Source organism: Canis lupus, chromosome 19, assembly GCF_048164855.1.
Source record: "Canis lupus baileyi chromosome 19, mCanLup2.hap1, whole genome shotgun sequence".
NCBI classification, from domain to species: Eukaryota; Metazoa; Chordata; class Mammalia; order Carnivora; family Canidae; genus Canis; species Canis lupus.
In genome coordinates, this window is record NC_132856.1 from 53007685 (window position 1) to 53013684 (window position 6000).

Consider the following 6000-nt stretch of genomic DNA (forward strand, 5'->3'; position numbering starts at 1 on the left):
TGCTACATAATACACTAGCTACTGAGGACAGCACAGTGAACTGACAGAAAATGTCCTATACTTAGATTTTTCACATCCCAAAGAGCTAAACAGATATAAACAATACATGTCTTCTATTAGTTGGTGATAAGTGTTAGGGAAAAAATATGAACAGATAAGGAACATTATCCTCTGCCTTCAACATATATACACACATACCCAAGGATTTTTCTTAGCAAATGCAGGACTAGCTCTATAAAAGATAAAGACAATAGAAAAACAACAATTTCAGAAGACTCTTGAAAAACTGACATCTGACTAGCCTAAAAAGTAATATTCAACTTTTGTTCCAAAGCAGAATTCCATTATAAACAAAATAAACTCAGAATTCATTTCAAATATTGCTCTACTTCAGTGGCCTATCAGCTTAGAAACATTCATTTAAGAGATCTGACCAATCCCCTAGGTCTTAACCAAAGAGTATAAAATGTTGCGAGCAGGTGGAGTGCTAAACCAGATTTTGCCCAAAATTTATTTTTTTCTTAAAAAAACTAAAAAAAAAAAAGACTTTACTTATATATTCGAGAGAGACAGACAGAGAGAGAGAGAGAGAGAGAGGCAGAGGAGATACAGGCAGAGGGAGAAGCAGGCTCCAGGCAGGGAGCCTGATATGGGACCTGATCCCAGGGCTCCAGGATCACACCCTGGGCTGAAGGTGGTGCTAAACCACTCAACCACTCAGGCGTCCCTCTTAGTTCTTTTTTTCATTAAAATTTGCCTTTTTAAAATTCCTTCCTTCCTTCCTTATACTTTCATTTTTATTATTTATGCTTTATGTTCCTTTTATTGGTCCTTTGAAACACTTGGAAATTAGACTTGAGTTCATTTTTCAAACATTGTATTGAATTATACATTCAAACAAGTGTAGAACATCAAGTGTACAGTACATTATCATGAATTTTTCCAGCTCAGAAGCACTCATATGCCTCATCTAAATTACTTCTTTCTCTTATTCAAATGGAGGCACTATTCTGACTTCTAACACTGTAATTTTGTCTGTTTTTGAACATATCAAGTCATGTTATGCATTAATTTGTGTCTAGCATCTTCCATCCAACATCTAGGCCTATCTGTGCCCCTCCTTATAAAATCAGTTTTAGCAAAAATGCTAAGTCAGTTTGCCTAGAACTCTGAATACATGATCACCCTCAATATCTGATCAGATTCCTCATCCTCTACCCATTTCCCAGGTGATGTCTGATCACTCTGAGCTTTTTTTTTTTTTTTTTTTTTAAAGATTTTATTTACTTATTCATGGAAGACACACAGAGAGAGGCAGAGACACAGGCAGAGGGAGAAGAAGGCTCCCTGCAAGGAGCCTGACGCGGGACTCAATCCTGGGTTTCCAGGATCACATCCTGGGCTGAAGGGGCGCTAAACCGCTGAGCCACCCAAGCTGCCCTGATCTGTCTTTAGTAAGAATCTTGTTAGGCTGTTTTAGCCAGAATCCTCCTTACCTCCTCCTTCCTCTTAATAATTTTCTATTCATTAACCCCTACTCTGATCCCTGGCTATAGATTTCTACTTGCCCATGCTGTATTCATTTGGAATTGAGCTCAGTATCTCTCCTACACTATAAAATCCCATCACAGGGATGCCTATACCTATTTCCATGGTCCTGAGAAAAGTTTGCCTTACCATCTTCAACAAATGTCCCTGAATATTTTAACACCTTGCCTAAATCTCCCTTAGCCACAGTACCCAGTGCCCTGAAACATCCCATATTGGACATAGACGCTCTAACATAAGAATGATAATTTAAAATTCAATCTTTAGCACACACAGGTAGGCTTATTAAAATGTAACCCCATAGATTCCCCAGGTAAAATAGTTAATAGGCCCAATTAATTTAAAACATGGCCTTCAAGGATGCAAACTTATTATATAAAATCTAATTAATAAAGGAGTGATTATTTCCAACTGCTTCTCCATTTAACAGCCCAATTTTGCTTCTTCTTAAACCTGGAAAAAACTAAAGGTGTCTTATGGTGTATTAATATAACGGTAACACTGTGGTCCACCTATTAGGGCCCTTGTACTCAACATTCAATATTATTCAAATTACTGGATTCATCTAATCAATAACCAGTAAATATTTTGCTCTTACAGATTGGGCTAACATATTCTGTTCAGTGTCCTTTTTTTTTTTTTAACTTATTTATTCATGGGAGACATAGAGAGAGGCAGAGACATAGGCAAAGGGAGAAGCAGGCTCCTTGCAGGAAGCCAGATAATGACTGCATCCCAGAACCCTGGGATCATGACCTGAGCCAAAGGCAGATGCTCAACCACTGAGCCACCCAGGCGTCCCCAGTGTCTATTTAAATAGCCTCTCAGCTGCAATTTGTCTTTACTTCTGAAGTGTATCAAACTGATAACCATGCAGAGAAAAGACTCAAAGTTCATGCACATATTTGGGCATGGTACTCTGAACTTTACATCCTTAATATAAATCTATAAGGACAAAAAGAAATGCAAAGAAACTAAACAGTTTACTGAGTAAGTCTACAGTTGATAGTAATATTGGTATTATAATTTTTATTCATTCATTCATTCATTCATTGAGAGAGAGAGAGAGAGACATAGGCAGAGGAAGAAGCAGGCTCCCTTGATGAGGGACTCGATCCCAGAACCTGAGATCATGCCCTGAGCCAAAGGCTGACACTCAACCAGGTGTCTTGGTATTACAATTTTTAAAACTACTATACACACACTATAGTATAAAATGATACATTAATGCTATTAGGAACCAAGATTTCTTAACAGAAAAGAGACACAAGTATAAAATAAAAGGCAAAAACCCCCATGTAATATTAAATTTTTACTGGGAATAGGAGTATGAACTTAAGATGTAAGGAAATACGTATTTTAGACATCCATTGAAAGGCCTTTAAAAATTAAAAAAAAAAAAGGGGGGGGGGATCCCTGGGTGGCGCAGCGGTTTGGCGCCTGCCTTTGGCCCAGGGCGCGATCCTGGAGACCTGGGATCAAATCCCACGTCGGGCTCCCGGTGCATGGAGCCTGCTTCTCCCTCTACCTGTGTCTCTGCCTCTCTCTCTCTCTCCCCCTGTGTGACTATCATAAATAAATAAAAATTAAAAAAAAAAAAAAAAAAGGCCTAGACATGATTATACCCGAGTAGCACCGAGCCCATTTATCACAGATTTTGGTATCTAAAAGAAAATAGGCTTTTTGGAGAAATCACTGATGACAAGTCTGTAACAAGAAAGTACAAAGTGAACTGGGGATTTATATTACACTTAAAGACTAATAGTTATGTTAAAGGGACATGGGATTTAAGGACTACCCTTGGGCAAATATGGGACAGTTTGAGCATCAAAATAAATGACTGCAATTGATTATAACATAGTGAATTAAAAAAAAGTCCAAGAATACACTGTGATCCTCCAAAAAGAAAAAAGTGTAGAGGACGGGGAGGTGGGAAAAGAAAGCTGCATAGCTAAAGAATGGAAAAAGAATGACAGAATTAGGAAAAACATTATTTTGAAACCTCTCCTCCCACCATGTAAAAAGAGACTGAGGCAAAGACTGACAAGTGATATGAAACCCTCCGATGAAAGATAGGGAACAGACTTCCCTGCTGCCAAGTATCACCCAAGGATAACTGCAACGAAAGTATGAGACTATGAGAGAAGTGCACCTTGACTAAATGCTTCTCATCCCTAATAAACCATGGGACAACTTGAACTCACCTGATTCCCGATGGGGTATGTTACAAAGTACATAGAAACATTCAAGTGGCTAAACTTGCAGTCTTAACCGGGCAGCCACTGGCTGGTTCTCTGGCAGAAATGTGTCTAGTGTGACTGAGGGACTAGATTCTTAACCTTATCTACTTTTAACTAATTAGAATTTAGAAATAAAATTGATTCGGTTATTAAAAAAAGCTTTTCAGTATGTTTGAACAATCTAGGCTTGGAGATCCTTTTCTTTCTTTTCTTTTCTTTTTTTTTAAGATTTTATTTATTTATCCATGACACAGAGAGAGAGAAAGGCAGAGACACAGGCAGAGGGAGAAGCAGGCTCCATGCAGGGAGCTCGATGGGGGGCTCCATCCCGGGTCTCCAGGATCACACCCTGGGTTGAAGGCGAAGCTAAACCGCTATGAGCCACCCAGGGATCCCCCGGAGATCCTTTTCAACAGCAAATCAGTAAGAGCTAAATACAGATCAAGAATTTCCAATGAAAACTTAGCATCCGCACTGAGATCCAGCGTCTACACTGGGTTCCAGCAACTTATTACAAAAGGAAACAAATATAAAATTCCTCATTAATAATTCTCTATTGTTGGGATCCCTGGGTGGCGCAGCGGTTTAGCGCCTGCCTTTGGCCCAGGGCGCGATCCTGGAGACCCGGGATCGAATCCCACATCGGGCTCCCGGTGCATGGAGCCTGCTTCTCCCTCTGCCTGTGTCTCTGCCTCTCTCTCTCTCTGTGTGACTATCATAAATAAATAAAAATAAAAAAATAATTCTCTATTGTTAATTTCACGAGTAATTTTATTTTGTTACCTAGGTAAGTTGGATTAAATAAAACATACTAAAAATGGGACGCCTGGGGGGCTCAGCGGTTGAGCAGATACCTGCTTTTGGCTCAGGTCCTGGTCCTGGGGTCCTGGGATGGGATCCCCGCATGGAGCCTGCTTCTCCCTCTGCCTATGTCTCTGCCTCTCTCTGTCTCTCCTGAATAAATAATTTAAAAAAAAAAAAAAGGTTCATCGGGGCAGCCCGGGGGGCTCAGCAGTTTAGCGCTGCCTTTGGCCCAGGGTGTGATCCTGGAGACCCGGGATCGAGTCCCACATCGGGCTCCCTGCATGGAGCCTGCTTCTCCCTCTACCTGTGTCTCTGCCTCTCTGTCTCTGTGTCTCTCATGAATAAATAAATAAAATCTTAAAAAAAAATTAAAAAGGTTCATCGTAACAATACATATAAGGAGACAAAATCTTAACAATTAGGGAACAGGGATATGGTTCCACGGATGTTCATTTGATTGCCGCTACAGATTTTAAGGAGGTATTTCCAGACGAATACCCGCAAGAAACACCCACCTGTCCAAACTCCTCCTACTCTGGGTCGATTCCGTTCCAGCTAAGGGCAGCCGGCCCGCCGCGTCCTTCCCCTCAGGGACTCCTACGCTCGAAGCTCCCGGCGTTGACAGGACTCCGCCGCGCTCGGCTTCCTACTCAGGCGAATCCCTGCACTCCTGCATTTATTTATGTCACACACAGGTGCCCCCTAAAGACCCGCCAGGGCCCCCCTCTCCACCGGAGAACTTACCCAACTTCAATAACCGACATTCCCAAGAGCACCGCGTGCCCGCCCCACAAGGGACACAACCGCCAGGCTACCGGGGGCGGGGGACGCTACAGCCCGAGTCACCGCGACCAGAAAGGGCCTGGCCGGCTACGGACGCCGCCCCGAGGGCCCAATCCGCCGGGGCTCTCGAGGAAGGCACCTTTGACCCCGCGCCTCCCTCTTGGGCGCCTTCCTTCCCGCGGCGCCTCTCCGAGGCCGGGCGCTGAGAAGCGAGAACCGCCCCCCCAGACGCGAGAGTGGCGCGCGGCCAAGATGGCCGCCGCCCTGCGCACGCGCCTTTCTGGTCTCCGCGAACGGCGCAAGGGGCGGGGCCTCGGGGGAGGGGAGGGGCCTCGGGGGAGGGGCGGGATGCGCGGCCACCTGTTCTGCCAATGGCTGGAGGACTCTGAGTGGGAACCGCTTTACTTTCCTCCCCAGCCCGGTTCTCTTAGACATCTTAGTTGAATAACAGTTTCTTTCAAATCCCGGGATCGAATCCCATATCGGGCACCCTGCATGGAGCCTGCTTCTCCTTCTGCCTGTGTGTCTGCCCCCCTCTCTCTCTGTGTCTCTCATGAATAAATAAATAAAATCTTAAAAACAACAAATCTTGGTGCAGGCATGAATGCATCATACTCTTCATTGC